The sequence below is a fragment of the Rutilus rutilus genome (assembly GCF_951802725.1).
Source record: "Rutilus rutilus genome assembly, chromosome: 1".
In the NCBI taxonomy this organism is placed as follows: domain Eukaryota; kingdom Metazoa; phylum Chordata; class Actinopteri; order Cypriniformes; family Leuciscidae; genus Rutilus; species Rutilus rutilus.
In genome coordinates, this window is record NC_140209.1 from 40,631,246 (window position 1) to 40,657,537 (window position 26,292).

General features: G+C 38.3%; 1 long non-coding RNA gene across 4 annotated transcripts; it reads right to left on the bottom strand.

Moving 5' to 3' along the window:
* Positions 1–5,116, bottom strand: LOC311276600. 4 transcript variants are annotated; one of them, XR_014625091.1, is made up of 6 exons: positions 5,035–5,116; positions 4,880–4,952; positions 2,579–2,669; positions 2,388–2,486; positions 2,047–2,170; positions 1–475 (listed from the first exon to the last, which is right to left on the bottom strand). It is a non-coding gene; the product is annotated as an uncharacterized lncRNA (long non-coding RNA). The 4 variants fall into 4 exon arrangements; XR_014625093.1 differs by lacking the exons at positions 4,880–4,952; positions 5,035–5,116 and adding an exon at positions 2,761–2,864 and having other exon boundaries at positions 2–475; XR_014625092.1 differs by lacking the exons at positions 4,880–4,952; positions 5,035–5,116 and having other exon boundaries at positions 2–475; positions 2,579–2,873.
* Between the last annotated feature and the right edge of the window lie 21,176 nt (positions 5,117–26,292).

The window sequence follows — 26,292 nt, forward strand, 5'->3', positions numbered from 1 at the left end:
TTTTTTTTTTTTTCATCATTTAAATTTTCTTTTTTTAATTTATGTTTACCCCACCCCCCAAAAAATCACAATAACTCACAAACATTTGTCCTTATAATATTCTTTTTAATCGTTGAACATTTTGTTTTAGAAGTACAAATTACAAATCTTGACCTTTAGGAGCCACTAGCTGAAGAAAAAAAAAGGCAACATCTCCAAAGTCCATAGAATTAATCTCCTGGTGACCATTTGTATCTGTAGCATGGCAAAAACGTACACACACTGAAAAGCAAAACAGGCCTTAAAACAATAAAATACAGTCAAAGTCAGTGTTGTGTTGTTACATTTCAGTAATTTTGCCAGTCAAAGTTGACAAGCTCTCTGATGAGAAACACTGAGGGTTTCAGGCTGATGCTTTTCTTTGGACCTTTCCAGATTTCCATCTGATCTGTGCCTTTGGTGTTTGGTGCCATCAGGGTTGACTCTCAGAATGAACCTGCAAACACAAGCAGGGAAAAATATATAATTTTTTCAGACCGGTGTTGGCAGAATTTTCCCTAACCCTCAAACTTGATGCTGCATGTACTTTGGCGTTAATAAAAGCACTACATCTGATTCTGAATCCACCTACAGTAGTGGTGGGGGAAAAATCGATTCTGTTCAGTGTCGCGATATTTTGCGCACGCAATTATATTGATACAGTAGCGCAAAGTATTCCAATAAAGGTTATAAGGCTGTGGCGGTGGCAGTTTTTTTTACCACTGCGGTGGTTGGGGGGTTATTATGAAAATTGAAATAAAAAAATGTAGTTTATTCGAGCAAAAAAGTCTTTATTTGAGCAATTCCGTCAAAGAAGCAACACAAAGCCTGTAAAGCATTCAAATACATATCAGTAAATATTAGAAACTTACATAATAGAAAAGATAAATCTATAAAAAAAAAAAACTTTCGTTTAATACTTCCACACAAAGACACGTGATTCCACATGAAGCCATACCGCTCTGTGCTTTGAGAGGGATGACACGAGGAGGAAAGAGACCATCGATCTATTTTCTGATATCTTCATGTTTTCTACTTGTTGTAAAAGGTATGAAAAGTGAATTTAATCTTCCACAAGGGCAAGACATTTAAGCTATGTTTGAAATTGCGCTGCCAAAGAGAGCGAAACTAAAAATCAAATAAACTTGACGTGCCGTACATGTCTAATAACAAGCAAAAACTGTGTTGAAATGAATCTGACGTGCAAGTAAAAATGTAGGCTATCTGTCCTACAACGTTTTTCTACTTTACCACAGTAAAGAATGTGAATGTAATAGGCCTAAATAAAAGCAAACCAAGGAAGAAACGTTTATAATCCCCTTCGAAAATCGAGACGTAAGTGAAGATTTTGGGAAAAAAACAAGGTATTACATGCAGGGATGAGTCACAATTTTTGGATATTCGATTAGTTTATTTAATTATAGAATTATAGTATATCGAATAGGTTGTGTAATTATTCTCTAAAATAAAATCTCCATGTTTTTGGTGCTAATGCGGTGGTGACGCGTTCATATAATTACGTTCTGTACTAAGGTCCTGTGTCCTGAATGTTCAAGGACAAAGTTTTTGCACTAGCCTCCAGTAAATGTGTAGAAGATGTTCACAGATTTAATGTGACATTTGAAGTGAGTTGAGCAGTCTTATTTTTTGTAATGTCTTTGAATAATATGGGGGACATGAATCGCAATATATCGCAGAATCGAATCGCAATACTTGCAGTATCGCAATGTTAGGAAGCGCAATAATATTGAATTGTGGCCCAAATATCGCAATACTATTGAATCATCAAATTTTTGCCAATTTCCACCCCTAACCTACAGGGATGGTATTACCCCGTAATACATTACATTAAAATCATTAAAGCTTCATTCTTTTTCAATACATTCCTGTAGCTTAGATTTCCAGGGAATGGATAATTTAAATTAAACTTAATACAATGTAAGTTGCTTTGGATAAAAGTGACTTCCAAATGCATGCATGTAAATGTAATGTAATGTAAAAAATATATATATATATATTTTGGTTTACCTGATTCTGCATTAGACAAAATAGACAGCTAATGCTGAAGAGTCGTCTGTTAGCAGTTGTAACTGGATGATGATTCTGCCCTTCACTGTCAGCATCCATGTTTTTGCTTTGAGAACAGACTCTCCTGAAACAGACAAAGTCACAGCAGCCTTTTAGTGTTATAGTTTACAGAAAAAAACTAAAATACAATAACAGAACTTATTACTAACAACAATAACATGTGGGGTGAAGATGAGGTAAGATATAATGTTGTATGGTGTTTATAGTTTTCAATCAATTAAACAACATTAAAAATATTAGTTAGCAAAACTTTGCTATATTGATAATGGTATATTGCTAACCCTTTCCTCCTCCTTCTCCTCTTCCTCCTCCAACGTCAACCCGTTCTGTGTATTAGTGGAGAGCGTCAGCAGTGATGTACAGTCCGGAGGGAATGGCCGCTGCAAATTCAAAATAAAGAACAGAAAAGAACATGTTTGCCTGCTTAACTAATGCATACTTCAGCTAATTTAGTTGATGTCATCTTACTCACCTGTAGATGTTATCACCATTACGAAGGCAATCACAAAAAAGACTCCAAAATACACCTCCGACATTTCAGACGACATAATTCAGACCACAAACTTGAAAATAAAACAAAAGATGAAATTAACAATGGTGTTGGATAAAGGGTTAGTTTACTCAAAATTGTAAATTCTGTCACCATTTACTCACCCTCAACTTGTTCATAACTTCCATTAAATTATTTAATGTGCTGTATACAAAAGAAGATATTTTAAAGAACATGAGCAACCAAACAGTTACTGGTCCCCATTGACATCCAAAGTATTTTTTTCTATTATAGAAGTCCATGCGGACCAGCCACTATTTACCAACATTATTCAAAAAATCTTATTTTAAGTTCAGACGAAAGAACTTCATGCAGGTTTAGAACACGTTGTGTGCGAGTAAATGATGACATACATAATTTTCTGTTTAAGGTGTACTACTACGTTATCCCTTTAACTTAGTTTTACTCAGTATTTACGTTGTACATCTGCCAAAAAGTTGTGAAAGAGGAGACAGAACATACCAAAGTTATTATGCTTCTCTGTTTAATAAGTTTACTTCGGCTGGGTGATTCTCTGAATTGGGTGCCCTTCAAGTCCCCCAAACTTACTTCAAAGATTTTCAATTGAAGGAAATCACAAAATGCATTTTAACACTGTCAATTAATAGAACCAGGTGCCTTTGCATTATAATGCAACACAATTGCTTTTTTTATTTTTTTATTTATAGATAATGGGTTGCCTAAGTAGTAGACAACAAGCATGTTTGCATGTCCTCACTAACCATCATTACATTTTCATTGAATATCAAACAAATAAAAAGTGCAATTAATACCAAAATGTTGCTGCTAATATAATCATATGTTGGTCTACTTTAACTAAAATATACATATATATATAAAAATGCATTAATTATATGTGAAATTGCAATATTTATACACGTCCTCCAGTTTGTTTTCAACCCCGTCACGCCATACTATTTACCCCCCTATAAAAATAATGGATCAATCCCTGTGGCATCACATCCAAGAAGTGACATCACACAAGTCTCTTGAAGAACATGCTGCAAAGAAAGGCAAGTGTCAGTATCTTTTCTTACCTATATTTCATGTTTTTCACTGTCAGATAAGGATTGTCAGGCTCAACATTTCAACTCTGTTATATAACTAAATGATAGTAAACAACGGTTTAAGAAGAATTAAATAATAGTTTTGCAAAACATTAAAATTTTATGATGTCCTAAATGCCATGTAGTGCTACTGTCTTAGCTAAGCTAACTGTCTTAGCTACTGTTAGCCAAAAACTTCAACCCCGTCACATTCAACCCCGTCACATTTTTAGTATAACAGGGTGGAATCGTTGTGACAGGGTTGAATGTTTGACACTTCTTAGTAGATTACACAATTGTAGACATGCTGTATTGTGATGTGAACTGTCAGAAATAATCGATTATGGTATTTTATGTTCAATATTTTCAGACATCCCAATGGCAAGAACAGCAGCAGAGAGGCAAAGACAGTACAGAGCAAGAAGGGATGCAGATGCAGAGAGAAGAAAATGTTTGTTTGTTTTTGCCAACTTTAATAAAATAAAATGTTATTGAATGTGATATCATTAATTTTTTACAGGTAAGAAATCCATACTATATTGAAATAATGATCATCACTTCAACCCTGTTATCATTTTCAACCCCGTTATGCTGAGTTCAACCCTGTTATTTGATAGTTTTTATTAATATTTTCGTGATAAGAAGACAAATTAGGTCAATGTTTGTTTTGCTGTGTGCAGAATTTACAGGACAGTCAGAAAAAATATGAAAGCCTAATTAAATCCTAATGTTAATGCATATTTTGTGATAAGATATGAAGACCAATGTTAGATACAGTTTTCATGACCTGATTTGGTATTCAAATGGTGAGTATTTAAAAATAAAATTCTACATGCAATAAATGATATCAAACAAGGGACATCTCATTGAAAAGCTTCTACAAAAATTTACTTGAAAATCTTTTAAAATCATATTTAAACAGGGTCCAAGTGGTCTGTGACGGGGTTGAACTCCAATACAACTTTCAGTAAGAAAAAACACTCAATATCGATTAGAATTTCATGCCTGAGGTGGGAAAATATATTTTCTTGAAGGTTTGACTAATCCACTATCACATGAAATGATCAGAAATATAACTATTTAAGGTATATATATAAAAAAAGGTATGACCCAAAAGGCACCCATCTCAGAGAATCACCCGGCTAATTTAGGTGAAGTTGACCATAACGTTACATACCAGTTGATGTTATCACAATGAAAAGGCTCCAACACACTACATCGTTGCAGATGGCATTATCCAGATCACAAACCTGAAAATAAATCATATAGGCCTACGTGAAAATATTGTTTAAAACCCGCACTTTAACAAGGGTTTCGTCTATCTCACTTTACCTCAGTATTTCACGTTGAGTTCGCTCAGCTGTTAGCTCGGTTGATGTTACATACCGACGACTCCGCCCGCCTGATGAGCTAACTTGCGTTAAAGAGGCAGAGGAACAGTGGAACACACAACCATTATTTTTTATAGTTTTAACTAAAGAATATTTCGGCTAATATAGGTGAACTTAACTTACTCACCAGTTAATATTATCACCGTGACAGCGACCCGGCCGACAGTCAGGAAAAAAGACAGTAATAAAGGCACCAAAAAAACATTGACGACAGTCAGGAAAAAAAGGCACTAAAACCATTCAGACGAAAACAAAACGATACATCATGTTAGTTTGCTGTTAACATAAGTAAAAACATTTGAAAATGTTTGTTTTACATAAAATAGAAATTATATACTAACCTTTTTGGTGAGATACATGATCTTTTGTCCGTGCATTAACTGCCACTTCACCCCTCAAAAAAACACTTGAAAAGAAATCCCTCTTGCCATTGGTCAGTTTTTCGCGGGCAAGTTCACTACTGTAAATTGATTTACAGTAGTGAAGAATTACAGTAGTGACCCTATATTTTCCCATAATCCTTTGCTGTTTACAGTAACATACTGTATACATATTTTACAGTATCTTACTGTACATATTACAGTAAAATACTGTTCAAATTACAGAAATCCGTTACAGTGCAAAGTACAATGTATTGCCTATAGAATCTATAATCATTTGTAAGTGAAGGTACAAAATCAAACAACGTAATTAGATTTTCTGTGCAAGCAGATGCAAAGAAAATGTGTTCAGGGAATTGAAATGTCCATCCAAATCTAATGACAAATATGATGAAATCAAATCAGTTTAATAAGAAAAGCATTGTTTTTTTACATCTTGTACAACTAAATGGCTGTGTCCAAATCTTCCTTCTGCTCTTTGTACAAAAGTGGAGTGTGTGTGTCTGTGGGTCATCAGGGGAAGTCAAATTACATTTATTTAAGCACCAAATCATGATCTTCTCATCAGCTCTTTACTGTTGGCAGCAGCTGCATCATGTGAGCTTTCACTGATGGTTTATTTAAACTCTAAAGCACAAAATTAAGGTATTTACATATAGCCTAAATGTTTTGAGACATAATTAATAACACATTCTTTCATTGTTATTTTCAGGTGGTGTTTACTGTGTCGAGCTCACTCAACCTCCATCTTTGGTTGTGAAACCTCAAGAGTCATTCTCCATCTCCTGCAGGATTTCAGAACCAAGCTACTGCATTAACTGAATAGCCTACGTCAAAAAGCACTGGAATGGTTGGGATATCTTTGCATGGATGGTATCACTACTACAGACTCAGAAAAATCATTTTCACGCAGGACACGTCCAAAAACACAGTTTTTCTACAGGGAAATAATTTTTAGACCAAAGACACAGCTGTATTATTGTGCAATATACACTCTGAATGACCAAGACAGCTCTATACAAAAACTTGAATACATACATACTACTGCCATCCATCCAATTATGCTTTAAAATATAAAAAAAACGACAATAATTAAAAATTTAGCCAACATCTTGTCATACATTTCATAAACACAAATATAATTTTGCTTACTTAATTTAGGCCCGTTACATTTTTACAAATTTCTGTTTTTCATAAATAGGTACAAACAAGCAGTGATAGACTGGGGGAGGAGTTCATGCAAAACTGTGATGTATATTTCCCATGTCTTGCACTGTACCTTTGGAGTGTGTCGGTGTTCACTGACTTTATGTAGAGGTGAATCGATCAGCAATGACAACAATAATCAATTCACTCCTGTTATTCCTATTTGTACATGGTCTGTAACTCATTCTTAAATAATAATTTATGAATGCCTATATATTTTTAGCAAGTTTTACATTTTGCTGTCCTCTCTCTTCAGATATCCATTGTCAGACCTTCACTCAGTCTCAGGCTGAGGTAAAAAGACCTGGTGAATCTTTTCGGCTGGTCTGTACCGCCTCTGGATTTACATTCAGCGACTACTGGGCTGCTGTGGTGAGACAGGGTCACGGTAAAGGACTGGAATGGGTTGCAACTATTAGCACATCCAGTTCTTATATCTACTATTCCCAGTCAGTCCAGGGAAGGTTCACAGTGTCCAGAGATGACTCCAGCAGTAAACTGTATCTACAGATGAACAGCCTCAAGACTGAAGACACTGCTGTGTATTACTGTGCTAGAGCGTCACTGTGAATGAGTTCAGGGTCAAAGCAATACAAAAACCACTTCCTTTCCTGTTGACTTCACTTATGATCCAGATGTACTGGTGCATTTCCAAGAGGTGGCGCTCGTCAAGTAGTCTTACTGTTTTGAGCATCACTAAATTAACTTTTGTTTTTTCTTTGCTTTCTTTTTATGTATGGATTTTGTGTGTGTGTGTGTGTGTGTGTGTGTGTGTGTGTGTGTGTGTGTGTAAAATCTATGCCTATTGCATTGATCAAAGATAATAATTTACAGATATTTTTCAAAAATATATATATATTTTCAAAAAGTCTAAGAAACGAACAAAAATAAAACTTTTCTTTTTGTTTTATTTTTACAAACACACAAACACAAGAACATATTTTAATGGTTAAGCTACCTTAAGACTGCTGATTTAGACTTGGTTTCACAGACAGGGCTTAGATTAAGCCAGGATAAGGATAAAGTTTGGACATTTAAGTAGCTTTTATAAACATACCTTATAAAAAAAAACATTACTGATGTGCATCTTGATATAAAACAATAGCAGTGACATATTTTAAGATATGTCAGAGCAAGTTGCTTTCCGTTAAAACAGCTCAAACATGCATTTTAGTCTGGGACTATAGGCTTAAGCCTTGTCTTTGAAACCGGTGGGCAATGTTTTCAGCAATGTAAGAATATAAATTCAAAGAATTCAAACACTGCTTTATGTAAGTTGTCTGTCAGGAGTGTGATGAAAGTATTGGTAAAATAATTCTCCTGTAGACAACAGACTGCAGCTAAAAATAACTTTTGAAGAATATTTTTTTAACTACAGTAGATTTATTTACCAATGCTTTTATTACACTTGAGAGACACGTTTATACCTTAACAAAACTTCAAAACAAACAAACAAACAAACAAACAAACAAACAGTCATAGAAGTTAAAAAATGTCTTAAAGTGCTATAATGCATCTTTCCAGTTTTCTTCATGTTTATGTGGTCCCAGATATTGTTATCTTTTGTGGAAAGCAATTATTATCTACCGAATAAATGACCAATCACAAAATCTTGGACAACCGAAGAGCTGTATGCAAATTCAATACTTGCTCTCTATATAAAAGACGAGTATTTGCTTTGTGCATCAGTAGGAGTAATAAAGCTGCATTCACTTCAAATCATGATCCTCTCATCAGCTCTTATACTGCTGGCAGCAGCTGCATCCTGTGAGCTTCACTGATGATTTATTTATACTAAGGGAATGAAATAAGCTTTATAACTGTTAACAGAAGTTTTGAGGCATAATTAATAACACATTCTTCCATTGTTATTTTCAGGTGGTGTTTACTGTGTCGAGCTCACTCAACCTCCATCTTTGGTTGTGAAACCTCAAGAGTCATTCTCCATCTCCTGCAGGATTTCAGAATCAAGCTATTGCATTCACTGGATACGTCAACCCACTGGAAAAGCACTGGAATGGCTGGGATATCTTTGCAGTGGTGGTAGCAGTAATATTAAAGACTCCATAAAAAACAAGATCAGTTTCACGCAGGACACGTCCAAAAACACAGTGTTTCTACAAGGAAAGAATTTTCAGGCTGAAGACACTGCTGTGTATTACTGTGCAAGAGACACAGTGATTAAACCAGACACAGTTCTGTACAAAAACCTGAACACATTAATCAGATATAGCCTACCATCCCTCATCACACATCCATCTATCCACACTTTTCACCGATCCAAAAAAATGCTTTAACCCTTTATAGGGCACTCATTGAAATATTTGGAAATTCAAATTTTTAACCTCAGAACCCTAATGGGGGATGTTAAAGGACATTTAAACAAAAAAAAAAAATTCTCAATTTTTTTCATCTTTGCATTGCAAATCAAGGTCAATGAAGTTACCATATATGAGCACTTGCCTGTCTAGGGTAAAATAAATTACAGAGAGTGAATTAAAAAAATATATGACACAAACACACACAAACTGCAAGGAACATTTATTTATTATAGGCACAAACTGCAAGGAACATTTATTTAGAGACATCTCTGTCTTTAGGTACTGATACGGGCATCTTGTGGAGGGTGCTCCGGGAGTATGGGGTCCGGGGCCCTTTCCTAAGGGCTATCCGGTCCCTGTAGGAGCAGGAGCTTGGTTCGCATTGCTGGCAGTAAGTCAGACTTGTTCCCGGTGCATGTTGGACTCCGACAGGGCTGCCCTTTGTCGCCGGTTCTGTTAATTTTTATGGACAGAATTTCTAGGCGCAGCCAGGGGCCGGAGGGTTTCAGGTTTGGGGACCATACAATTTCATCTCTGCTCTTTGCGGATGATGTTGTCGTGCTGGGCTCATCAGGTTTTTCGCCCGATCGGAACCAAACCAGTGCAGAAATGTTCTCTAGAGTCTGAATATCAATAATTATCGAAAAAAAGTTGAAATTTCGATTCACGGACGCTAAGGGACGCCAAAACGTACGTTGTGGGAGGGGCCTATTTTACTAAAACGGCTATAACTCCAGAAGTAAATGAGGTATCTTCACCAAACTTGGTACAAATGTGTAATAGGTCAATCTGAGGTCACAGTAAAAAATCCGCGGCGATTGGACACATGGTGGCGCTATAACATGAAAAAAACATAAAACAGGCTATAACCACCTGACCGTTAGTCCGATTGACTTGAAAATTGGTATGCAGTGTCTTGGTCCAAGGTGCCATGTATGTCTATGAGGACATTGGAGTATCTCAAAAAACATGGCCGCCATCGGCCAATGAAGTTTGAGCACCTATTAGACAAGGTTAACGGAGGCTGATCGGAACGAAACTCGATGGGCATGTTCGACTCATGGCCCTAGAGGTCTGTAAGAATTTTGAAAGAAATCGGCCACTAGTTGGCGCTAACGAGTTTTTTTCAGGCCAGGACCTTCAGCATGCACTGGGATGGTTTGAAGCCGAGTGTGAAGCGGCTGGGATGAGAATCAGCACCTCCAAATCCGAGGCCATGGTCCTCAGTCGGAAAAGGGTGGCTTGCTCACTTCAGGTTGGTGGAGAGCTCCTGCCTCAAGTGGAGGAATTCAAGTATCTTGGGGTCTTGTTCACGAGTGAGGGAAGGCCTGAACGGGTGATTGAAGACGGATTGGTGCAGCTTCTGCAGTAATGCAGTTTATGTACCGGTCTGTCGTGGTGAAGAAGGAGCTGCCAAGCGAAGCTCTCGATTTTCCGGTCGATTTTCCGTTCCTACTCTCACCTAATGGCGCCGCGGATGGCTGCTTCGGTTTTGAGCTCCTCAGTACTTTTACTGTTTTTGTTTGTTTGTCCTGTTTTATGTAACCTTTTCCCCGTCAGTTTAACTAGGAACGAACTCCTAGACATCAGGAACAACACACCAAACGACATTTTGCCGACTTTTGAGCATTCCGACATTTTATTAGACATCCTAGTTGGCGGAGCTGCGATCCTGTACAAGCGCTTCAAAAGACGCAAACGAGGGAAACGCGCGGGCGCGCTCGTGAAGTTTCGACAGCGCGGATTCAGGACTCCGCTGCCGAGCATTCACTTGGCAAATCTCCGTTCTCTAGCAAATAAAACAGACGAACTACTACTTCTCACCCGCACAAACAAGGACTTTTCAAACTCGGCTGCTCTTTGCTTCACAGAAACATGGCTGAACGGTTCCATACCGGACAGTGCGCTAAATCTAACGGGCTTCCAGCTGTTCAGAGCGGATCGCGTCGCCGAGTTAACTGGGAAAACGAGAGGCGGTGGATTATGTTTTTATATCAACGAAGGCTGGTGTTCAGATGTGACAGTGTTGACGAAGATGTGCTGCCCTAATTTGGAAGCTCTCTTCATTAACTGTAAGCCTTTTTATTCGCCGCGGGAGTTTTCCTCATTTATTCTGGCGAGTGTGTACATCCCCCCTGACGCGTGTGTGAGCGCGGCATTGCAACAGCTGGCTGATCAGATCACACAAACAGAGCAAAGTTACCCGGACTCTTTCACTATCATTCTCGGCGATTTTAATAAAGCTAATCTCACCCGTGAACTGCCTGAATTCAGACAGCACATCACCTGCCCCACCAGGGACACTAACATACTGGACCATTGCTACACTGCTTTAAAGGACGCATACCACTCTGTCCCCAGAGCAGCTTTGGGACTCTCTGATCATTGTTTGGTTCATCTTCTCCCAGCCTACAAGCAGAAACTTAAATCTGCTAAGGCAGTTGTAAGAACTGTAAAGAGATGGACCAGCGAAACAGAGCAGGTCTTACAAGGTTGTTTTGACTGCACTGATTGGAGTGTTTTTGAGGCTGCAGCCACTGATCTGGATGAGCTCACTGACACTGTGACATCTTACATCAGCTTCTGTGAGGACATGTGTGTCCCCACTAGGACTTTTTTAACATATAACAACGATAAGCCATGGTTCACTGCAAAACTAAAACATCTTCGTCAGGCCAAAGAGGATGCCTACAGGAGTGGGGACAGAGCCTTGTACAAACAGGCCAAATACACACTGACAAAGGAGATCAGAGAAGCTAAGAGGAGCTTCTCTGAAAAGCTGAAAAGCCAGTTTTCAGCTAACGACCCTGCATCAGTGTGGAAAGGCCTGAAAGCCATCACCAGCTACAAAACACCATCCCCCAACACTGTTGAGAATCAACGACTGGCCGACGATCTCAATGTATTTTACAGTAGATTTGAAAAGCCTGCTCTCACACCCCACACCCGCTCTGACCGTCTCTACACACAACCATCAACACCCCCCTCCCTCCCCCATACTGCTTCTCAGCCTGCACCTCAGATCAGTGAGGAGGATGTATGCAGAGTCTTCAGGAAACAGAAGATAAGGAAAGCCAAAGGCCCAGACGGTGTCTCACCAGCCTGTCTCAAAGCCTGCGCTGTCCAGCTGTCATCCATCTTCACACTGATTTTCAACAGATCACTGGAGCTGTGTGAAGTCCCCTCCTGCTTCAAACACTCCACCATCATCCCGGTACCCAAGAAACCTAAAATCTCTGGACTTAACGATTACAGACCTGTTGCTTTGACATCTGTGGTCATGAAGTCATTTGAGAGACTGGTGCTGGCCTACCTGAAGGACCTCACTGGACCCTTGCTGGACCCCCTGCAGTTTGCTTATCGAGCAAACAGGTCTGTGGATGATGCAGTCAACATGGGACTGCACTACATCCTCCAACATCTGGACAAACCAGGGACTTATGCAAGGATCCTGTTTGTGGACTTCAGCTCCGCTTTCAACACCATCGTCCCGGATACCCTCCTGAATAAACTAACCCAGCTCTCTGTGCCCTCCTCCATCTGTCAGTGGATCATCAGCTTCCTGACAGGCCGGCAGCAGCTAGTGAGGCTGGGAAAAGTCACATCTCGGACCCTTACCATCAGCACTGGTGCCCCCCAAGGGTGCGTTCTCTCCCCACTGCTTTTCTCCCTCTACACAAATGACTGTACCTCCAAAGACTCCTCCGTCAAGCTCCTGAAGTTTGCAGACGACACCACAGTCATTGGCCTCATCCAGGACGGTGACGAGTCTGCTTACAGACTGGGGGTTGAACAGCTGGCTGTCTGGTGCAGTCATAACAACCTGGAGCTGAACACGCTCAAAACTGTGGAGATGATAGTGGACTTTAGGAGAAACCCCCCTGCACTCCCCCCTCTCACCATCATGGACAGCACTGTGACAGCAGTGGAGTCATTCAGGTTCCTGGGCACTACCATCTCTCAGGACCTGAAGTGGGACAATCACATTGACTCCATTGTCAAAAAGGCCCAACAGAGGTTGTACTTCCTTCGTCAGCTGAAAAAGTTCAACCTACCACAAGCGCAGATGACTCAGTTTTACTCAGCTGTTATTGAGTCGGTTCTGTGCACTTCTATAACTGTCTGGTTTGGGTCAGCCAGCAAATCAGATATAAGAAGACTACAACGGACTGTTAGGACAGCTGAAAGGATCATTGGTGTACACCTCCCCAACCTTCAGGACTTGTACAATGCCAGAGTGAAGAAACGGGCAGGGAACATCATCACAGACCCCTCCCACCCCGGCCAAAACCTGTTTGCACTTCTGCCGTCAGGCAGACGTTACAGATCTCTGCGCACTAGAACATCTAGGCACAAAAACAGTTTTTTCCCCCATGCTATCTCCAGCTTAAACAGCTAAAACAGCAATTAACACCTGCTGTATAATTCATTCAGTACTTGAGAGAGAAGCAAGAGGTTTTTTTGTGTAAATACATATACAAATTTTATTTATAGAGCTGTACACACAATGCACAAATCTGTACATAACTGTTTCAGATGTATACTATAACTATTATTATTGTTTATTCTATTTATTTATGTTCTCATTTAAATGCCTGTTCTAATGTCATATATGTATGTATGTACCAAGAGCTCCTGTAAAAACCACAAAAAATTCCTTGTGTGTTTGTGCACACTTGGCGAATAAAGCTCATTCTGATTCTGATTCTGATTCTATGGTCATGAGCTTATATTTGCTCATAATTGTGTTTTATCACAAACCAATATTCAGTAATTAAAATCAATTCACACAGTACTAGGCCTCACACGAACAATAAGCACCCGTGTATGCCATTTAACTATAATTTAAAAAAAACATACATTCATAAGGCATATGTCTAAAAATGGACACTTCCTCGACTTAGGTAAACGGGGCATATGATCAAATATGGTGCATTTAGTTTTCAGCCAATCATTAAGCTAATTTTTACAAATGCTATGCAAATAACAGCAATCCTAATCTTTAACACAACTATTCAACCAAATAATTTGTGAGTTACATCAACTTACCATGTTTAGTTATGATGTTATTACTATAACTGTGGGAGAAGCCAGGTTCAAAAAAGCAATATTTTTGATTTCTGCAAGATGGCTGTGTTTGAGGTGCGCCAGGCCACTGCTGATTGCCTTGATGTCAATATCTGTCAGATAGCTTGATCTCCCCCACTCATTTTGAATGTGTGCAGAAGTGACTAAATATAGTTACTTGCCCCATAAAGGGTTAAAAATATCAAATAGCCATAATCATTTAACATTTATGACATTTATGCAACACATTTTTTTTTTTGCTTATTTTATGTAGTACTATTATGCTCTTTCATTATGCATTATGGTCTTCATTATTTATAAATTTGTGTATACAAATTCCTGTTTTTCATACACATAGGTACAAACAAGCATTGACAGACTGGAGGAGGAGTTCATGCAAAACTGTGATGTATATTTCTACGTGTTCGTGTTCACTGACTGTATGTGGTTCCTGTAGAGGAGAATCAAACAGCAATGACAACAATAATCAGTTCAGTTATTGTCCTGATATTGCTACTTTTACATGGTTTGTTAATTTCTAAATAATAACAATAATATATGTATAAATAATTTTAGAAAGCACACTACAACAGGTAATTTTTTTTCTTTTTTATAGTTTTACATCTTTCTGACTTTTTAGTCTTTTTTTTCTCTCTCTTCCACAGATATTCATTGTCAGACCTTCACTCAGTCTCAGGCTGAGGTAAAAAGACCTGGTGAATCTTTTCGGCTGGTCTGTACCGCCTCTGGATTTACATTCAGCAGCTACGCGGCTGCTGTGGTGAGACAGGGTCACGGTAAAGGACTGGAGTGGATTGCATATATTGGTACATCCAGTTCTCCTATAAGATATTCCCAGTCAGTCCAGGGAAGGTTCACAGTGTCCAGAGATGACTCCAGCAGTAAACTGTATCTACAGATGAACAGCCTCAAGACTGAAGACACTGCTGTGTATTACTGTGCTAGAGCGTCACTGTGAATGAGTTCAGGGTCAAAGCAATACAAAAACCACTTCCTTTCCTGTTGACTTCACTTATGATCCAGATGTACTGTTGCATTTCCAAGATGTGGCGCTCTTGCCACGCAGTCTTAGTTGCCTTTTTTGAGGATCACTCAATGAACTTTTGTCTTCTTGACCAAGAAACAGACAGTACAATTTTGAAAGTCTGAAGAAACATAAATAATTCTTCATTCAACAGCAGCTTTAGAGTAGCTTCATCATAAAATCGGTTCTCGACTGTGTGTGTCACATGTATGCTCTGTTTCAGTATAGTTTCTGTATTCCCTTTTTCCTTTGGGGCCGTTAACACAACACAGTTTTCAACTAACAACACGACAACACCATTTGAAAACGCGTTTGAAAGTGCAAGTTTTTGAAAATGATACAGTTATCATCTCAGTGTAAACTACAAAAACGCAAATATGTGCAAACTGGCGCTATGCGCATGCGTATTACGTGTTCAGTCTATAGGCGCGCGTAGTGTTTATTTTCAAAGTGACCTCGCCAACTACTGGCCTGGCATAGCCCTACAGTGTATTTAGTCGTTTTCTTTACTTCATTGTCTGGTATTGTAAACGTTTTTGATTTACATGGTTGTGCATTCTTGTTCTTGTTTTCCTACATGATTCTGTTTGATTTTGTAAATTACTGCTCGGATTCTCCTGCGTTGTGCGCTCATTACAGCCACCGATCTGTTACATTGTGTTTATAAAAAGTATATTTAATAACTTATATATAAAATATCAGTTAATTAACAGCTTTGATCAATGCAATAGGTGCCACAGGATATGTTTGCCCATTTATTAAAAAAGGAAAAAGGTTAAAAGTACACCAAAATTGTATTTCTGTAGTGCTGCGTTGAGATCTGTAAATTGTTCATGTGCTGAATAATGACAGATGGAATTTCTATAATTATGACCGCCTCAAGCGAAAGCATTCATATAGGGATTGTCAAAGTTTTTATTTTTTATTTTTTTTGTCATCTACTGAATTTTTCGTCAACGATACCAGGGACACCGAAACACCGGGGAACATGAAATTTGGTGGGCATGTAGCCCCACTAGACTTTTACGGAAAAATTTCGTTTGGTCCCCGGGGGCCACTCCCCCCCCGCGCTGGGCCCCCCCAAACCCAAAAAATGCATTTTTTCCTAAATAACTACCTGAACCGTGGCACCGAGGATGAAGAAATTTTGATGGTATGTTGGTCTTAAGGGCCCACATCAACCTAGCCCATAATCACTCATTTGTGATTTGCGCCCCTCCCATAAAAAATGAAAATGCAATATTATTCTGCTTTAATCGCCCCTATCTTCAGTGGAGATGTTCAGAACTGCACCATATTTCATGTGTATGATTAACTTGACATCCTCTGGGGGTATGCTAAGTTTCGTAGAATTTCATCCATGGGGGGGTATAAAATAAATTAATTTATGTGCACATTTAGTGACTGTACACTCATCGGCCTGTAGATGGTGCTGTTGAGCGAAGGGTTGCTGGTTTAGGATGATACTGTCACACACACACATGCAGGAATACAAACAAACGCAAGCATGCACACACACTGACATCCACACGCACAGACACACACACATACAAATCCACATCCACATGCACAGACACACACACACGCACGCATACATACACGCACAGACACACACACACAGAGACACACACATACACAAACACACACACATACACATACACACACACACAGACAGACATGCACATACTACTACTTTTTTTAGGTATATACATAAACACGCAATACAGCCAAATTGCTCCACGTCATTTATTTTTGTGGAAAGCCAGTGCAGGCCTGAGCGGCGGTCATATTTTGTACCGCCATGCGGTACATCTAGTTAGATTTATTATCTTTGTTATCATTTTTAATAAAACCGCTGTCTAAAAGAAACAAACAGAAGATATTTGATCATTTTAATAACTCGTTTATAATAAGCAAAATAGACTGCAATGTTGTCATTTTTATTTAGGGACATTTTCATTTTAGGGTTGTCATTTTAATTTAATTTGTTCACTAAAAAGCATTGATGCAAATCTCCTTCCTTATGTAAACAGGAGCATACAGACACAATAAAGAGCTTTTCAAGTCCTGTGGTGGAGAGTCACAGATCCCATCTGAGAGACTTCAGACAGATAGAATCATGTACTTTATATTATTGGTGATGATTTTATCTACTGCGCTCAGTGAGTATCAGAATAAACACTGAACTGTTTTATTAATGTTTTGCAGATGCTTGTCCTTTAAAATACAATCAGTCCAGGTTCATTTTGAGAGTGACAATGTGCATAACTCAATTCAATCAATGACAATATTTTTTAAATGGATATTCCCAGGTGGTAATTGCATTGAGTTGAATCAGCCTGCTCTAATGGTGGTAAAACCTGGGGAATCATTTTCCATCGGCTGCAAGATTACAGGATATTCAGCGTCAGGAGGCTGTACCAACTGGATACGACAGTTAACTGGAAAAGCGATGGAATGGATAGGCTGGTTCTGTAGTTCTGGTAATACAGGCACCAGCAACACAATGAAGAATAAGATCAGCTTCACAGCTGAAACTTCCAGCAACACAGTTTTCTTACGAGGTCAAAACTTTCAGACTGAGGACTCAGCGGTATATTATTGTGCACGAAATACACAGTGCCACAAATTGTCTGGGGACCCGTGCAATAATTCTTATATTTTCTCCATACCAGATTGTTTGGAAATACACAAACTGAATATAATATAAGTTTCTTGAATATTTCATTTATCATTTATTTGCATTTTATAAAATGTCTTTCTTCAGGTGCTATGTGACAGCTGCATCATTTATATCTACTTCTGCTGTTCAGCTTCAGTCTTGGTATATTAATTGTTTTTGCATGAGACATTTTGCACTATTTGGTGCTGACAGAAATGAAAGCTTTAGCATAAGTTCTGCTGGGAAGACTCAATTATTACGTCACTTATTGCTTCACTTCTATCCAATCATATTATTATGCTTATTGTATAAAAGCACGGTACTTACACATGTTTGAGTTCGCAGATACTGAAGCGACGATTACCCCCATCCTCCCCACCACCACCAGGATGGTCCCGTCCATACCTCCCAGGAGGGGGGTCGGCTGCGCCCCTGCCTTCATCTTTAGGCAGGAATTGCAGATCCGATACTCTCGGACTATGCACTACGGACGGGGCCTACGCCAAATGACTTTGTAGATTATCAGTTTGCGGAGCTGTCAATAAATGTATGGTTTATTGAAATAACTCTCCTGAGTCTTTCTGGTAGAACTGCATGTGTAGATGATCTGTGTTCTACAAACCCAGTAAACTTAATAAATTACTTCATAAATTCATAAATCACACTCCTAAATTTTTTGATCACTGGAAATCATCAGGCATCATACGCTCTCCTTAAAGGATTTTGCAGGCACTAACCTTTTAGAGGTTCCCATCATGGGATCATTTTGGATGTCATTTTAATGCATACATTTTTGTTTTTTATATATAATTACATTTTATGAATTAAACAGCTCATGAATGTACTTTATAATTTATTTTTTTTATAATCTCCTTATATAGAAACTTTTTTGGTTTAAAAAGTTCTTTAAAATTGAGTGAAGCACTATTATAGGGCTCTATATAACCCACAGTTTGCGTTTGAATGGCAGCACAGGTTAACAGCTGTGTGTCATCAAGAGCCCTGAAGTTTAACTTCACATGGAATGGAATTAGAAGGAATTTGCAACTATACGGCAAATAGTTATTAACACTTATTTTACCAATACTTTCATTAGACACTGGAATCAGATGAGCCCAACAGACAAGTTAAAATATGTTTATTAAACAATCTTAGATGTTAACAAAATGCATTAACGTGCTTATAATGTGTCTTTTCAGTATGTTTCCTTCATCTGTTTATTTGGTCACATATGTTGTTATTTTATGTGGAAAGCAAATATACCAAATAAATGACCAATCACAACATCTTGGACAACTGAAGAGCTACTTGTTCTTTATACAAAAGAGAAGTATCTGCTTAGTAGATCTGTAGGAGTAATAAAGCTGCGTTCACTTCAAATCATGGTCCTCTCATTAGCTCTTACACTGCTTGCATGAGCTTCACTGATGATTTATTTAAATTCTAAAGCAATAAAATGGGCTTCATAACTTACATTTACATGTCATCAATTAGCAGGCACTTTTTATTCAAATGAGGAGAACAATAGAAGTGACCAAACCAACAATAGGGCAACAATATGTAAGTGCTGTGACAGTTTGCTCAGTACATTTAGCAAGGTGTTATTTATTTATTATTATTAAATAGATATATAGAATAGTTAGTGTTAGTATTAATGGGTCTAGTGTTGATGAGAACCTTAAGAGTCATTCTCCATCTCCTGCAGGATTTCAGAATCAAGCTATTGCATTCACTGGATACGTCAGCCCACTGGAAAAGCACTGGAATGGCTGGGATATCTTTGCAGTGGTGGTAGCAGTAATATTAAAGACTCCATAAAAACAAGATCAGTTTCACGCAGGACATGTGTATGTATATATATACAGTATATATAACAAATTTCTGTTTTTCATAAACAAAGGTAACAAGCAATGAAAGACTGGGGGAGGAGTTTATGCAAAACTGTGATGCATATTTCCCATAAGTGCTTTGTACCAGTGGAGTGTGTCTGTGTTCACTGACTGTATGTGGTTCCTGTAGAGGAGCAGCAATAATCAGCAATGACATCAATAATCAGTTCAATCCTGATATTTCTGTTTTTACATGGTCTGTAACTCATTCATAAATAATAATTTATGAATGCATATTTAATTTTAGCAAGTTTACATTTTGCTGACTCTTCAGTTTTTTTCTCTCTCTTCCACAGATATTCACTGTCAGACCTTCACTCAGTCTCAGGCTGAGGTAAAAAGACCTGGTGAATCTTTTCGGCTGGTCTGTACCGCCTCTGGATTTACATTCAGTGACTACTGGGCTGCTGTGGTGAGACAGGATCACGGTAAAGGACTGGAATGGGTTGCAACTATTGGCACATCCAGTTCTCCTATCTACTATTCCCAGTCAGTCCAGGGAAGGTTCACAGTGTCCAGAGATGACTCCAGCAGTAAACTGTATCTACAGATGAACAGCCTCAAGACTGAAGACACTGCTGTGTATTACTGTGCTAGAGAGTCACTGTGAATGAGTTCAGGGTCAAAGCAATACAAAAACCACTTCCTTTCCTGTTGACTTCACTTATGATCCAGATGTACTGGTGCATTTCCAAGAGGTGGCGCTCGTCAAGTAGTCTTATCTGACTGTTTTGAGCATCACTAAATTAACTTTTGTTTTTTCTTTGCTTTCTTTTTATGTATGGATTTTTTTTGTGTGTGTAAAATCTATACACACCTATTGCATTGATCAAAGATGATTATTTTCATTTAAGTAGCTTTTATAAACATGCCTTATAAAGAAACATTACTGATGTGCATCTCAGTAGGAGGGATGCACATCAGTAGAAAATACTTTCACTCACTCCTACGAGCCTACATCCCTACCAGAAGCCTACGATTGGTCAATGAGCGACGTCTCGTGGTTCCATTACAGAAAGCCACAAAATCACTTTCCAGAACATTCTCATTCACGGTTCCATGCTGGTGGAATGCTCTCCCCACCCTCATCAGGAATGCAGAATCCCTGACAAAAGACAGCTGAAAACCCATCTCTTCCGTGAGCACTTAACCTCATAAAAAAAAAAATATATATATATATATAAAATAAACTTTCCTTTTCCTTTAATCCTCACTTATCGGGCTTATGCTACTCTGAACAATGCCTGAACTTCGTATTTTGAGCACTTCTTGCGTTGTTTTTGCCTCTTCACAATGACTCGCTTAATTTAGTCCTAATTTGTAAGTCGCTTTGGACAAAAGCATCTGCTAAATGACTAAATGTAAATGCATCTTGAGATAAAACGTCTCGGGTTACGTCTGTAACCCTTGTTCCCTTAGAAGGGAACGAGACACAGCGTCATAAGAACGCTTTGGGGACGCTCCCTAAGTGTACGCCTCTGAAGTATGAATGAAACTATTCCAATCCTGATTGGTGTTGCGTCATGACGTAACATGTGACGGCATACCTGGAAGTATAAAGTTCCTGTCGAGGGAACTCGCACTGAAGGGGACTCACACTACGTCGTAAGAACAACACTTTGGGGAACGAATGCCCATTATGCCACGCACCAAATATGCCTGCCCTATGCGAAACTGTCTCATAAACAAACAAGATCAGTTTCCAGAGGTGTCAAAAGTATTCACATTCATTACTCAGGTAGAAGTATAGATACTAGGGTTTAAAAAGACTTCTGTAGAAGTTGAAGTATCAACTCAAGCTTTTTACTCAAGTAAAAGTATAAAATTTTTTTTTTTAAACTACTTAAAGTATAAAAGTAAAAGTAATGTATGGAAAAAATCTCTCTCTCTCTCTCTCTCTCTCTGAATCAATATTTGACGCAATTTGCCCCGATTTCTCCCTCGCTTACCTGACGCGATTTGCCTCGATTTCTCCCTCGCTTACCTGACGCGATTTGCCTCGATTTCTCCCTCGCTTACCGCATCTAGGTTTCCTTCGAAGGACTTTTGGCGATGCGCACAAACAATTGTGACTACAGCCTCTCACAAGTTAGAAAGACACCACAACGCCAATCAGTTTACCGATGTGTATTCAGGAGGCGGGAGTCAGGTCTAAACCGTTTGTGTAATCTATTTTTAAAATGTAAGGAGTAGAAAGTACAGATAATTGCGTCAAAATGTAAGGAGTAGAAGTAAAAAGTCGTCTGAAAATTAATTACTCCAGTAAAGTATACATACCCCAAATTTCTACTTAAGTAAGGTAACGAAGTATTTGTACTTCGTTACTTGACACCTCTGTCAGTTTCACGCAGGACACGTCCAAAAACACAGTGTTTCTACAGGGAAAGAATTTTCAGACTGAAGACACTGCTGTGTATTACTGTGCAAGACAAACACAGTGATTAAACCAGACGCAGTTCTGTACAAAAACCTGAACACATTAATCAGATATACCATCCCTCATCACACATCCATCTATCCACACTTTTCATCTATCCCCCCCCAAAAAAATGCTTTAAAATTATATAATAGCCATAATCGTTTAACATTTATGACACGTTCTGAAACATTTATGCAACAAATCAGTTTTTTGCTATACCATTATGCTCTTTCATTATGCATTACAGTCTTCATTATTTCTATATATTTGTGTATACAAATTCCTGTTTTTCATACACATAGGTACAAACAAGCATTGACAGACTGGAGGAGGAGTTCATGCAAAACTGTGATGTATATTTCTGTGTGTTCGTGTTCACTGACTGTATGTCGTTCCTGTAGACGAGAATCAAACAGCAATGACAACAATAATCAGTTCAGTTATTGTCCTGATATTACTACTTTTACATGGTTTGTTCATTTCTAAATAATAACAATTTATAAATGTATAAATCATTTTAGAAAGCACACTACAACAGGTAATTCTTTTTCTTTTTCATAGTTTTACATCTTTCTGACTTTTTAGTCTTTTTCTCTCTCTTCCACAGATATTCACTGTCAGACCTTCACTCAGTCTCAGGCTGAGGTAAAAAGACCTGGTGAATCTTTTCGGCTGGTCTGTACCGCCTCTGGATTTACATTCAGCAGCTCCTGGGCTGCTGTGGTGAGACAGGGTCACGGTAAAGGACTGGAGTGGGTTGCAACTATTAGCACATCCAGTTCTGTCTACTATTCCCAGTCAGTCCAGGGAAGGTTCACAGTGTCCAGAGATGACTCCAGCAGTAAACTGTATCTACAGATGAACAGCCTCAAGACTGAAGACACTGCTGTGTATTACTGTGCTAGAGAGTCACTGTGAATGAGTTCAGGGTCAAAGCAATACAAAAACCACTTCCTTTCCTGTTGACTTCACTTATGATCCAGATGTACTGTTGCATTTCCAAGAGGTGGCGCTCTTGCCACGCAGTCTTAGTTGCCTTTTTTGAGGATCACTCAATGAACTTTTGTCTTCTTGACCAAGAAACAGACAGTACAATTTTGAAAGTCTGAAGAAACATAAATAATTCTTCATACAGCAGCAGCTTTAGAGTGGCTTCATCATAAAATCGGTTCTCGACTGTGTGTGTCACATGTATGCTCTGTTTCAGTTTAGTTTCTGTATTCCATTTTTCCTTTGTGGCCATTAACACGACACCGTTTTCAACTAACAACACGACAACACGTTTTAAGGGCCATTTGAAAACGCGTTTGAAAGTGCAAGTTTTTGAAAATGATACAGTTATCATCTCAGTGTAAACTACAAAAATGCAAATATGTGAAAACTGTGGCGCTATGCGCATGCGTATTACGTGTTCAGTCTATAGGCCAAGTAGTGTTTCTTTTCAAAGTGATCTCACCAACTACTGGCCTGGTATAGCCCTACAGTGTATTTAGTCATTTTCACCGATCTGTGGGAATGGGGATCATTTTGACCGTCTGTACGTGAAAAACGCAAAGGAAAAAGTACATTTTTGTTCTATAAACGTGCCCTAGTCAGTCTCCTAGATTGTTAATTTATCACCACACCTGTTTCTGTTCTCCCTGACTACTCCACATCGATATAAGCCCTGAGTTTTCTTTAGTTCATTGTCTGGTATTGTAAACATTTTTGATTTACATGGTTGTGCATTCTTGTTGATCCTGTGTTTTCCTACATGATTCTGTTGGATTTTGTAAATTACTGCTCGGATTCTCCTGCGTTGTGCGCTCATTACAGCCACCGATCTGTTACAGTGTGTTTATAAAAAGTATATTTAATAACTTATATATAAAATATCAGTTAATTAACAGCTTTGATCAATGCAATAGGTGCCACAGGATATGTTTGCCCATTTAAAAAGGTTAAAAGTACACCAAAATTTTATTTCTGTAGTGCTGCGTTGAGATCTGTAAATTGTTCATGTGCTGAATAATGACAGATGGAATTTGTATAATTAGATTTATCATCTTTGTTATCATTTTTAATAAAACTGCTGTCTAAAAGAAACAAACAGAAGACATTTTATCATTTTAATGACTCGTTTATAATAAGCAAAATAGACTGCAATGTTGTCATTTTTATTTAGGGACATTTTCATTTTATGTAAAATTTTGTACATTTAGCAAGGTGTTATTTATTTATTATTATTAAATAGATATATAGAATAGTTAGTGTTAGTATTAATGGGTCTAGTGTTGACTAAAAAAGATGTGTCTTCAGACGTTTCTTGAAAATGAATAAAAACTCAGCAGCTTGGGTTGAGTTAGTCATTCCACCAGCATGGAACAGTCAAGGTGAAGGTCTGTGAAAGTGATTTTGTGCCTCTTTGGGATGGTACCACAAGGCACTGTTCATTTGCAGAATGCAAGCTTCTGGAGGGCACATCTGAAGTAGTGATTAACTGTCAGTAACTGTTTCCATAAGTTTTGAGGCATAATTAATATTCTTTCATTGTTGCTTTCAGGTGGTTTACTGTGTTGAGCTCACTCAACCCCTGGAGTGGCTGGGATATCTTTGCATGGATGGTACACAGCAAAAAGTCCAGTGTTAAATTAACTCTCCTGGGAGTTTATATGGCTCCAGAGTCAGTGTTAAAATATGAGTGTTAAATTAACACTCAAGAGTGTTAAAGTTAATGAGCTCATTAAGTGATTAATTGAGTGATGATTGAGCATTATTGAAGACACCTGATGTTAACAAGCAGAATCACCAAAGGAGAAAATCTCATTTTTTAAGACACCGTTATGGAGATCAGTGTTTGATTTAGTTGGGCTCTTGAACCATAAACTGTAAACATTAGATTTTCTTTCGCTGTTGTATCTGAGTTATGACTGCCAGATGAACAAAGAGAAAGATGATCAGATTTTGTTGGTTATGTTTTGACATAATCATAATTTCACCTGAATCACTGATATCATTTAGAGTCTAATCTATGACTTAAATATATATTGTTGATTACAGCATCACTGTGATACTACAGCATTAGAACTTTTTTTTCTAACTAGTGTAAAGGATTTCTTAAAAGTTGTTCTGATAAAACAAAATCTTTCTTTTAGGCACACACAGACATCAAGAATCAGTGTATGAATCTCAACTATGGTGACAAACAGAATATTCAATTAGGAAAAGGAAATTAGTAAGACAATTCAGATCATAATTTATTCATACCACAATGCATGATGGGAGCCATGAATGAGTTTTGATTGGTGGCACCCAGAATGCACTGCAACATGCTTTATTATTGTCACCATTGTTGAGATTCACAGGCTGATTATTGATGTCAGTGTGTCTAAATAAAGTAATTTTCTAAGTATTTTTATCAGAACAATTTTTACGAAATATTTTGGATTATATTGATAATGATAAAAATCATTTGCTGTAGAATCACAGGCTGCTGTAATCAACAAGGTAAATCTGACTCTCTAAATGAGAGTTGATATTCAGGTCAAATTATGATTATCAAATCACAACCAACACCACCTGATCACCTTTTCTCTTTGTTCATCTGAGAGTTATTACTCAGATACAACAGCCAAACAAAATTTAAAGTTAATGCTTTATGGGTCAAGAGCCCAACTAAAGCAAGCACTGATCACCAGGGTTCGAATTACAAAGTGGTTTTCGGGGGAGCCCTATTTTCCGATCCTCCCTGACTGACTTTAACACTTTTGGTGCATGTTCGGGCATTTAAAACAATAGGTTTACAGTAAACAGTACAGAACGTACTTGGTTACTTACGTAACCTTGGTTACCTTAGACTAGAGATAAGGGAACGAGTACTGCGTTGCCTTGCCGTGCTATTTCTCTCACGTCAGGTGTTTTCACTTCAGTCGATTATCTGTCATATGGCGAGTTTTCTCTGTATTTATTCACCTTATTCCGCCCCGCCCACTTTTACTTCTGTCCAGTACTTCCGTTGTAAACCAACTTCCGGTTTAGCGGACCCTCATTCAATTTCGAGGAGAACTGCAGAGAAGTCTCACTGATAAAATGTCACATAAGATAAGCTAATTTGTGCCAAATGTGCTATGTACGTGTGTACCAACAGCACAGCAATGCACTGTTTCTCGGGGTAATTTTTAAACGACTTTTAGGTGTTTATATGACCCGTCTGCCTGTCTCATCGCAGCCC